Genomic DNA, 12,708 nt, shown 5'->3' on the forward strand with positions numbered 1-12,708 from the left:
ACCTTGGGCTTTTGGTTTGGTTTGTATGATTGTATGTAAGCAGTGTTGTTGGCTATACTTTAATTTGTTTTATTCTTTTTTAATTTTACACCAATTTTCAGGCTAATTTTAATTGGATCCTAGGGGTAAACTAGCAAGTGTAGTCAATGAGGAGGGAGCGAAATTACTTTACCAAATTAAAAAGTAAATGCTTGGGACTGGAACACTGTGTGAGTGTAAGGCTGATTCAAAGTAGTATAGCCCAATCTAGTGGCAATTGGCTAGATCCCTTCACTGTTGTTGTGCATACACCATTAAGCCTCAACTACTAAATTGTAGTTCACCCATTACAATTGAAAAGCTGGAGGGAGTCAGGTTCTTGCTTCCCAGAGGTTTTACTTAGTTAAGATAGCCAGCTTCAGTGGAGAAGGTAGAAATTGCTTTATGCAGTGAATCCCAGGTCGGGGGGGGGGGGTCACTCAGGAAAGAAACCAGTGCAAACTGAAAAATAAAGGTAAATAAGGCAAAATTAGTGCAAAGATAATGTGGGAGGAAACCAGAGAAAACCCACACAAATACAGGGAGGACATGCAGACTCCACACAAAGGCACCCCAGCCGAGAATCAAACCGGAAAACCTCTTGCTGTGAGGTGGCAACTCTACCGTTGCACCACTGCTCTGTTGAAATGTCAAGTGTGTGTGTGTGTGTGCACTCAGTATTATTTGCCAACCAGACAACAGAATTTTCACTGAAAATCATACAGTCAGTAATTTTTGAACATCAAGATGATGTTACAGTGGGGAAAAGAAATTTCCTACTACACTGCTATGCAATGTCACTATTTAACATGATACATGATTCAACAAGGAAGGAGGGTTCCACTAAAATCTACCACTTTCATGGACCCTTAGATATACAAGCATGCACCCACTCAGTAATGAGAACAAATGGAGAGCTCATCTCTCAGTTTAATTTCTTCACATATTTTGCATTTCTGATACCATGACAAAACTCAGTTCCTAAGTCAGGGTATGATTCAAGTTCATGAAATTAGTATTGTTTCTGTCTTTGATGTTAGCCAAAAGTGCTCTACTCAGCACCCACATTGTGCCCAGAACTGACTCCTCCTGCAATTCATATGGAGTTACATGTATTGGTAGCATATGTTGTATTAATGAACACAAATTTTGCTTTTGAAGCTTTTGACATTTTTTCTTGTTTAGGTATTTTTCTTTCCTCTAATTTGTCTCTTAATGTTTTTGAATGTCTTCTATTTGGATATTCTAGGCTGCTTGCATATTAGTATTAGTACACAGTTTATTCATTATTCTCAATAGTCCACTGTACCATCTTTATGGATCTTTTTAAGCCTGTCACCTTTTGTGTTTTTGTGAACCACTACTTCCTTCTACAACAGAATGCCCACCCCCCACCCCATGCATGGCCTAACCCCAGTGGAAGAGTATTTCCATGTCTTGATGATTATATACTGTCATTTATTTTCAGTCCTACCACCAGAGCGCATACCAGGAGTAGGCATATTTTTGGGCTAGGACGTGTTTACCCAGCCGTCTTTTCTATTTTTTAACCTATCTCAGTCCATGATATATGCCATATAAAATACAGCGTATATATCAGTGTCATCTTCGTGAGTCCACCCAATAAAGGTACTCACTAAGACTTGAGGATGAATTAAGTTCAATAACAATATTACTTTCCATGCCTTGCCGATTTTATCATCTCTCCATTTGGACCCCAGTTAGTGTAAGCTTTTATGGTGAGATGGAGCTGACTGATAAAGACCACATGGATGCCATAGACATAATCGGTGACTGTGGCATTTCCATGCTGTTATTACGATCTTATCTATTAATCTGCTGTGACAGCTAAGCTCTTATCAAAAGTGTTTATACACCAAGGATAGAACAGTGAATACCTTTGTTTTTTTTCACCTTTTTTTCCTTTTTGTGCTTTCTTGTTTTGGCTTTATGCAAAATGTAATCGTGTTTTTGTTTGGGAACAGAGATGTCTTTATGTAAATATGTGTATATTTCAGCCTTGTTTGAATGACATGTCCATGTCTGAAATTGAATTTGCAATGTTAACAATTGTATTATTTACCCATTAGCTGCTAGTCACCAAACCAGGTATCGTGTAAGACGAGTCAGCCGAGAGGATCTTGAAGACTGCTTCCTGCGGCTCCATGAAGACCATCTCTTCTTAAAGCAACATGCTAGGAAACAAGAAGAAAAAATTAAAAGGTACATCACTATCCTCATCAGTGGTACATCACTATCCTCATCAGTGGTACATCACTGTCCTCATCAGTGATACATCACTATCCTAATTAGTGGTACATCACTATCCTCATCAGTGGTACATCACTATCCTCATTAATGGTACATCACTATCCTCATCAGTGGTACATCACTATTCTCATCAGTGGTACATCACTATCCTCATCAGTGGTACATCACTATCCTAATCAGTGGTACATCACTATCCTCATCAGTGGTACATCACTATCCTCATCAGTGGTACATCACTATCCTCATTAATGGTACATCACTATCCTCATCAGTGGTACATCACTATTCTCATCAGTGGTACATCACTATCCTCATCAGTGGCAAAAACCTTGAGTCATTGGTGTCCTATGCCAGAAAGTGTCTGTAGCAATTATTTACAGTTATGGGAAAAATGTTCAACCTGCTTATCTCTTTCAAATAACTCCTGTCATCTCTTCCATTGGGAGAAGTATAAGGTGAGAAGTCAAACAAGACATCAAATCAGATATTAACTTTCTGCTCTCCTTCTCTGTTAGTTAAGGTTATATTTAAATAGGTAGACCTAAGCACTGTGCAGAACTAATATAGTTTTACTGCTTCTCATAACATCTAATGGTACAGTTTTACAAAAGTAAAAGCATTTAAAAAAGACACGATAATAACAAATTTCATATGATGAATCAAATGACTAAATATTTTTCTGCAAACAAAGTTAATTTATCTAACTAGAAGGATATAGTAAACTTCAGTAACTGGCTTCACTCATGCTACAGGCAAGGAGTCCTTCAAACTTTCACACTCTTTGCTCTATTTCTCTTAGACTGAGATTCCAGTAGATCCATCCCATTACTGTTTATTCCTCAATGTGGCTATTACAAATAAAAAAGTCACACTCTTAATTATACACCCATATCACCTTAGTGATTGGTGCCCCATCATGTTCTGGTTAATGAAAAACTTAACACTACATAACACTGCTCCTTATTTCTATCAGAAACAGGCCTTTTAACCAAATCTACACTTTCCAGATGTAGTTTTCAGCATTAAGCTGGTCCTGTTTTTACTTATCATAGTCCCTGATTCTGCCCACTCCTTTTTAACTATTGTTCTACTCATACTACGAGTGAAATCTTTCCTTCCCATTGAATGTTGCAAGAAAGAAAGCCTCTGTGGATGTCCAAAGACATCATTAAGCTGGAGAAAGACAGGGATAAAGCCTTTGTTCTCCAGAAAAGACAATTACAGCCTAGTGTGGCTCCATGACAGAGAGGGACAGAGCCCTTAATGTGTGTCTGGTGACCAAGGTTCGATCAATGGCCCTGTTTCTAGAGGATCCTTGCGAGGGCAGGGGGAGTGAAAGGGCATGACCTGCTTGCCTCTCTCTCTCTTTCTCTTAAGGGGGTGAGGCCTCCCTGATGAATACTGGAGAAACAACCATTCATGCTCTGAGGGGAGGAGAAGCCTCTTGAAGGGAACACTCCTTGTAGAAGTGGGGGGATTTTCTCCATGGATGCCCCATTGTCCCTTCATAGCACCTAGCCAAATGAAAGTAGTCAGGGTTGGAGAGAAAATAAGAAAAAACGTAAACTACCCCAATGGCTCTCCTAATGATAACTCTTGCTGGTTGACCCTCTCCAAAGTTAAGGGGAATTAACAAGATGATTGGCCTGGAAAGAGTCATGGAAAAGGCCACCAAAGTAAAAAAAAATTATGCTGTTTCTCAATCATTATATATTTCAACCAGAAATCATTATGCAAACAACATTAGAACAGAATAGGCCAATTATTACATTGATAAATAAGAACTACTATTCAAAAATCCCAGAAAGTTCTAGAATGAATTCAACAAATTTTATCAGTTATAAAAGTTTTCCTACTAACTTTAAATTGTCTATGAAAACTTCAAAACTGAATTCATCACTTCATCAATCCTTGTTTCTACTTACTTCTGCCCTGTGCTCCCCTGTTCTTCTGACTCCTGCCATTTACCCTTCCCCCAAAGAAAAACATCTCTCTTAAATAAGTTTACAGATTCCTAGAGTGCCCTTTCAAATATGGGAACTCTGGAGCTGAATCTTTTAACACATTTATTGATACATTGTAAAGACTCTTCATTCTCCAAGTTAACTTTTTTTACACCATTATTATAGTGTTACTAAAAGCAAAGTCACTTAAACAAGATTAAACTTTTAAGTTTAGGCCTATCTGTTTTCTCCCTTTCTTCACCAAGCATATTGGAAATAGTTGTATATAACCAACCTCTTGATTAGTTTCTCAAATGCAACATCCTCACTAGAAACTAATGTGGTTTAACCCTGGCAGAAAGACATTCACAAAGCTCTAAACCCTATCAAACTCTGTACTCACATACATGGACTCCACATACCTGAGAGCTGCCCTCTTTGTAGGGTTCATGAAAGCCTTCAGTTTAGTCAAGCAAACACTCTACCTCATCTAGTTCCTCTCTGCTCAGAACTTCCAGCACTAATCTTTCAACTCAATCTTTTGTTGTCATAAACAAATCTAGCATCTCTTCCAAAGCACCTGCCCTTACTGGAGTACTGAAGGGATCAGAACTCAGGGGTTTTCTTTACATTGTCGAAATGGATGTTCATCGAACACCCATTCATCAACACGTAAACACTGAACTAACAAAACTTTGGATGGACACATAAGCGAGTTTTTTCCCAGAGGGAAAAAAAATCACTTGGCCATCATCAGAAATATGCCCTTTTCTCCACTGTAGTGTGATCTCGGAGTTGATATATTTAGTTAGGGAGGGTGTGGGGGCACAGCCCCCCACATTGGGGTGGTGTAAGGGTCAAAGCCCTCCACTTTGTAGGGTGTGACAGTTTGTTTTCTTTGTCGATGACTAAGAAATTTTTTTCTCCTGGGAAAAAATTTGCTTATGTGGCTGTTTGAAGTTTTGGTAGTTCGGTGTTTACGTGTCGATGAAAGGGCATTCAATGGATAGCCCTTTCAACAACATAATATAGACCCAAAGTCAGTCCACTTCTCGTTTCTGTCTTCATCACCCCCCCCCCCCCAGTGACTTACATTTGTCCACTTCTGTCATTTAAGGTAATACTTTGGCCATCTTTTGATCTTATGTGACCATCAGTGTCTTACGAACTGACCTTCTAAAGACATCAGTTTTTTTCATACATCGTTTCAGCCCTGAGGAAGTACTTTCACCTGGAATAAAACCAAAGGCATGATCTTTATTGCCAGTACTAGACCAACCTCAATCACAACCCCTTTCTCCTTTTGTACTTACCAAAATAGCACTGACCATTTTTCTTTACAAAAATACCTATGCAGCTATTTGAACATTTACCTCTGTCTATCCCCTGTATTACCCACCTTAAAAACAAAATCAACCATTCTTTGAAACTGTTACAAAAATCTCACATTTGCTTATCCCACTAGCAGATGAAATAAGTAGAAACATCACCCACACCCATATTGAATACGGCCTCTCCTTTTCACACATTCTTCTACCTTTTATCTGAGAGACCCACAGATTCTTAGTAACCATATTGTAAGACTACAGCATGTCATCCAGCTCAACAAATGAACATGTGCACTGCCTAAATATACTACATGCTGTAAAATCAGAAATATTGCCTGCTGTTTGACCAGTTATTGCACAGAGAATAAGCATGCACAATTTCTAAGTGAATTTATAAACAGGAACAAAAATGTGAACATCCATCAAGATTCAGTAGCATTTTGATGTAAGATCTTCAAACCTGGTTTGCATAACTAACTATGGCACAATTAACGAAATCCTGTGGAAAAAATTAGAGACTGGACACTGTTCATAAACTTCTATGAAATTGCATATGACTGATTTTCAGTAAACCCCAAACAACATACCCTATATAATTTATAGAATTCCCTTAGATCTCTCACTACATAGGGACACATACAACTGTGCGCCTTATGAAATGGAGGTAAACAGCTTGAAATGATCTCAAGCAAGTGGATGTCAGAACAGAATGAGAACTAATGAAGGGAAGCGATGAGAGTGTAACAGTATTAGACCACCAACGGATGTGACAGGTTGCATGGCATAACATAGCTGAGTAACTAGACCACTGTAAACATAATAAATTATCAGGTGCAAGCTCATAGCATTCAGTAGTTAGTGTACAGGATTAAAGCTGTGACTTGTTAATGAGCTGCTTCCTGTTCTCAGTGTACATAGGTTCATAGGTTCATAGGTTCATAGGTTCATAGGTTCATAGGTTGGTACTAGGCTATCAGCCCTAGGGCCTATACAAGCCTAGCCATAACAATTCCCTGGCTATTTCTGCCCACATTATTTACTTTCCTGGACCCATGTCTAGCAGGGCGACTGACATGATCCCTGGGGTGAATTTCCTTTCTATGCTATGCGTTGTTCCATCTTTATTTGTTTACCTGTATCACCTCGAGCAAGTCATTAAACCAAACACTGCATTACAGTAATAGGGAATTTGGGCTACCCTCCTTAATGGTCTCCTGGGCTGCTTGCCTTGTAGCTACCTATGAACAGTATGGTCAATTCATAATTGAAACATAGAATTGCTTGTAGAAATTTTAAAATTGTTTTTTTTCTGTAATAGAAAAGGTTGGCTGAGGGGAAAGTAGTGGTGACTTTGAAAGTTTTATTGAATGTAGGGAAATACATTAGCAAATGTTTTTCATGTCAATAAACCATTTGGGTTAAATGAAAGCATCAACATAAAATGTATTTTGAATTTAAAAACACCTTTAAAAATGTATGATTTTAACGAATTTTAAGTTATCTGTTCTGTTGTAAATAAGCATGTTTATTGATAAATTGTTATCACATGGCTAGGGATTTTGATATAAGGGAGTGTGAATTACAATGGCTACTTTTGGAAAAAGTCTTGAATAGTAAAGCTTAAAGAGACCATCATAAGTTAATGTCCATTTGTTCAAAGTGTTTGATTTTTTTTTTTACTTGTTTTTGGTTCTTGGACCAGTCATGTTTCTTGTTTTAGTCCTGGAGGTTTTTTTTTTTTTTTACAATAAATGTAGTCAATGGACGTTGTGTACAGTGCCAAATTACTTTTGTACAGCACTAATTAATTTGAAACAAGCCATTATTCAATGATTTCCAACCTGGATAAAACTATGTGTGCAAGTGTGGAGTGACTACAAAACAATGGACAGAACCCCCCCCCCCCCCCGTTACCAAGGTTGAGAAAGGTGCTGAAGGTGTTGTGGATGGATTCCAAATGCCAACATCCATGGAACTTTTTAGTGGCCCAGAAAAATGGTAGTTTTGATTGAACATGTGTAGAGCTCAGATAAGTGCCAAGATATTAGTAAAGTATTAGTTCCCCCAGAGAAACCTTTTCAAACTACATTAACTAGAGATGATGTTGTCCCATAGAAATGAAAATATCAAGGCAGTATTATAAAAGGAAGAAAAAAGTAGTGTCTTTTTAAGTCAGTAATATTAGACAACTTGTTTTTGTGAACGTATTAAAAGCAAGGGAGCTCCGAAGGGACTGAGAGTGGCCAAGTTCCAAAATTGTGCTGTTGAGGAGGTGAAATGTACTTAGAAATATGTCAGCTGTTCAGGATGTCTGCTGTGTAATTTATTTCTATTTTGTTGAGGCAGAACAAAACTGAAATATGAGAACTTAATAAAGACATCAACAATTTTGAAAGTAATATTAAAAAATACATATACTTTAATGGTTATGCAGAACAAAATGACAAATGATTTAAATAGTAACAACATGAAATCATAAATACAGTAAGTTAATGGAAATAAAAGAGACAAGATGGTTTATGAAGATGGAACAGCCTTCTCTTCTTTTTTTGGCAGCTGGGTAAAAGAAGACAAAAGAGCGATGTAAATGAGAATATTAATGCAGACAATGTTTGTGATATGAAAGAGGAGCAGCTCGACAGTGATCATGTTTTTTTTTGCCAGGAATGAATGGCCCTCCTTTAAGAAGACTGGGAAAAGTGTTGCATCAGCTATTACCATCTCTGTCTCAACTCAATGCCTCTCTGTTACCTTCTTTGACAGTCAAGCCCAACTATCACAAATCTTCTCTTATACAATCAATCCATCCTTCTGCTGGATGCTCTCATCTTCCAGTCTCGCCCAACACTTTCTCACTAGATCTTCTGCTTTTCTGCACATGTGCCCAGATCACTGTAATCTGTTCTGTTTGACTTTGTCTGCAATTAGAGCTACTTTAGCTTATGTTCTGATGTTGTCATTTCTTCATCTGTCCCATATTGTGGCATTCTACCATTCATATGAGGAAGTTCATCTCTATCACCTCTAGTTTTCTCAAATGCTCTGCCTTTACTGCCCAGATTTGTGTACCATTCTGTAGTACTGGTTGCACCACTGTCCATTCAGCTTTTTTGACATTCTTCTGTCATACACTACCCCTAACACTCTGTACCAGTTGGCTGTAGCCCTTCTGATTCTAGTTGTGACTTTCTTATTCAGACTGCCCCTCTCCTCAGCCAACCCTCCCAGATTCTTGAAGCTGTTAACCTGTTCTATTACATTTCTCTTCTATCCTAAAATTCCCAAGTTTCTCCTGATTTTTCCCATTTGCTGCCATTACACATCTCATGTGTCTTCATTTTTGCATTCCAGTCCCTATCCTTTGCTGAAGTTCTTGTTTAGAGCATGTCTGTAATGTCACATTGGCTGCATACAACGACTTTGTTGATCTGTCCCCTCTGACCTGTTTGCTAATGTAGTCCAACATCAGTATGAATAGCAGTGGGCTCAGAGGTGAAACCTGATGTACACCCAAATCCCACTTTGAACCCGTCTGTGTTCATAGTGTGTGAACACTGCTCATATGGATTATAGTGACTGGGGCACACCACCTTTCCTTATTTCATTATGTCCTTCCTTTATGTACCTTGTAGCCGGCAATAATTATACAAATCTTTCTGGGACTTCTGACCACTGCAGAACTGCTCAAATCAGCTTTCTGGGAACTTTGTCCTATGCTTTCTCCAAGTCTGGGAATGCCCAGTTGGACTCTTTCCTCATCTCTTGCTTCTTCTCAACTGTCTCTCTCACTGCAAACATTGGGTTGGCTGTGCTGCATCCTGATCTGAATCCAAAGCTGCTCATCTCCTGTCTTACTTTCTACTATGCTGTGTACTTGTTTATCAGTCACCCTCTCCAGAACTTTCATGCAGTTTGATGGGAGTTTGCTGTCTCTGTACTCCCCACAGTTATGAATGTCCCCTTTCTTCTTCGACATTGACACTAGTATGCTTATTTTTCAGTCATTTGGGATACGCCTTTCTCTCTATACTGCTTTGAGTACTCTCAGGTGCCATTTATCCCTTATTTTACCCAACATCTTGATCATATCTGCTATGTCTTCAACTGTGCTTGCTGCTTTCCCTGACTTCATCTTCCTTAGTGCTGTTCTTATGTTTTCTAGGGTGGCCTCCTCTTCTTCTTTCATCAAAGGTTGTATCTGGGCAGTACAGTGTCTATGAGGTTTTCTTCATTTAGAAGCTTCTGGAAGTACTCCTTCCATCTGCATTTGATGTCCTGTGGAATGGTGAGCATGTTGCTGCTGGCATCTCTCATCAAGGGTGTCTGACTATCTTCTTAATCTTTGTTTTTTGCCTTTCAACTTGAGCTTCTTTGTGCCATCTACTGAGTCACTTTCTAGGAGCTGGTATAGTGCCTCTGAATTGATGCCTTGGTCTCTGCTATTGCAACTCGTCTGTTAGCCTCTTTATTAGCCAACCAGTATTCCTTTTTAGCCTGGTCCATTTCTTCTATCTCCTACTATTTCCTGCAGTCCTTTCGATAACTTCCTGGACTTCACATTCCAGCACCAACTTTCCCAATGTACCCTGTTTCCATACCTTGCTTTGCCAAATATCTGCTCTATAGTCCTCGTACTTGCCGTTTTGAGGCACTGCCATTCTTCTTCAACTCCACCTATTTCCTCTTCTTCCTGAGATACTACAGCCCTGAGTAATTCCTTGAACTCTTGTACTTTCTCTTCAGACAACTTCCAGGTCTTCAGCCTAGTGTCTGTTGATGTTAGAGCCTTCTCTGACCAATGGTAGAAGCTGATTGTGACAGCCAGTGTTTTATGATGTGGGACAACTATTTAATTTGGGATGATTTTGCAATCACTGATTACACCCCAATACAGTTTTCATACTAGGAGGAAGTCTATCTGAGTTGCATGTTGGCCACTCTTGTATGTGATCGTGTGATTGTCTGTCTTACTGAATCATGTGTTGGTCTCCATCAAGCCATTTGCCAGACAAAAGTCAAGAATGGCCTCTCCATCTTTATTCCTGTTGCTCTGAAAATCCTCATATCCTAGTCTGTCATTCCCGAAACTTTTTCTAAATTACAGTTAGACATTATACAAAAAGCATCAGTTCTGCTCCATCAAGGAAGGCTTTTGGATTTGAAATTGTTTAGTAGGAAGTTGAATCTTAAATGTGCAATGGAGATTATCAAGAACACAAATGAAAGTGAAACTTTGGATGTTAATCGTATTTCACTGTTGCAATCATTACCTGTGGGTATCCCTGCTGTGGTAGCCCTTGAACGGCCCGAATACCAGAGTCAATTTTTTTTGCATTGGCTGCCGTCACCTGTAGTCTGATGTCAGGTCATCAGTGCTATAAAGCAAGGCAGCTGACATCATTACATCAGTCTTTCTTGCCGTGGAGTCCGTAGAAGAAGCAGTTTGCATGAGTGCTGGTTGGTTGCTACCAGAAGTTGAATTTCAGGTGAAAACATCTAAAGCTAATTGCCCCATTGGGGAACCTTTTTTCTTGCACTAACCAATGTCTGAAAAACTTAACAATTGTCTCGCCTGTGGAAAGCAGATCCCACATCGAGAATTCCATTCTTACTGTGCGTCACTTGTTTAGACCCAGACCATGATGTCCCCCATTGCCAGTTCTCTTTAATGCGAGAACTATTTGCTGTAGAGCTCTTTTTGTAGACAGTTATTTTCGTGTTCCGTCTTCACATTCTGATATGGCATCTGTCAGCCAACAATCTGTGGACATTCCGAAAAAACGTAAAGATAAAGATAGAGACAGACCACACAAAGCTAAGCCTTCCAACAACACTACCACTAAGCAGGTCGTCAATTCTCCGGAATTCAGTGAGGTGCTTTCGCAGCCCCTGATGCTCGATTTGATATCTATATAGGTCTCTACTGAGACACTTTCAGAGTCTGGTATTCCGCAGAAATCTTCTTTGTCTTCCAAGCCTTTGGCTGTCTCTGCCTTGGTTGGGTCCGGAGCCACGAAGCAGGCTTCTGAGGAGGCCTTTCACAATATCAATTCTAGACAAAAAACGACGTCTTCGCATCCGACTACCGTTTCTCTCAGACCAATGGATTCTCTCGGGCCTAGTAGCCAGGCCACTCCTAGGAAATCTGTTTCTAGCCACCATCTTGCTACTGATCCACCACCCCAAGCACAAATGCTTAAAATGGCAGAGGATCTCATCTCCCTTATCTGAGGTGGTCAGACCACTTCTTCTAAAAGGAAAAGGCACCCTTCTCCAGAAATTATGACAGAACAGGATTCTGAGGAATCTGACTATTCAATTTTTGAAGAGGAACAGCATCCCTTAACTGCTTATGAGGATTCAGATGCAGAGGAATCCATCCCTTCTGCCTCCCCTCCAGAGGACCTTTCCTTTGGGGAAACCCTTCACTCCCTCATCTTTCTCCTCAGAATTCGTGGAGAACAGTATAATGCTGTGCAGACTTCTTGTTTGCTCCTCTAACATGTTCTGCTTCATTTTGTTTTTTTGTCTTCTGCCGATTACCTCTCTCCATGCTGTCTATTCCAGGATAAGATGCAGCCTGTTTCTGTCACAGATCTGATCACTCTGCCAGGTTTGTCCCATCCTCTTCCAAATCTCAAGCTTTTCTTCTTCTTCTTTATCCACTGCCACAGATGCTTATTATGCTCCTTAATCCCTTGTCTCCTCTGTGTGTGTTGGCTGCCAGGTCAGGTGACACTTCTGAGACACCTGTCTCCACCACAATTTCCTGACATCTTTGTGCAAACTCCCAGTTGTAACCTCTAAAAGACCAATTATACCTACATGCACCACAGTATGCTTCAATCCCCCCCCCCCCCGATGACTACCTAAGTCACCTCCTCCTGTGTCTTACTATAACTTTGGCCTAAAGACTGTTTTTGCAAAATTTGTTTTTTTCCCTTTCTATCATGTTAAGAATATTAATCATCTATTCAACTTCCATCACCAAAACCCTCTTCTCTGTCCCCACCCTGGTTGTTAACCAGGCTGAGCAAAGATAAATTGACAGCTATCTTTAGGTATTAGAATTCATGATATAACTAGATCCCGTATATCCCTTCATCCAAAGTATATTTGCTACCTAGTCATTGCCCACATTGGAATGA

The sequence above is a fragment of the Protopterus annectens genome, chromosome 16.part0, assembly GCF_019279795.1.
Source record: "Protopterus annectens isolate FY-2018-M chromosome 16.part0, PAN1.0, whole genome shotgun sequence".
Classification (NCBI taxonomy): domain Eukaryota; kingdom Metazoa; phylum Chordata; order Ceratodontiformes; family Protopteridae; genus Protopterus; species Protopterus annectens.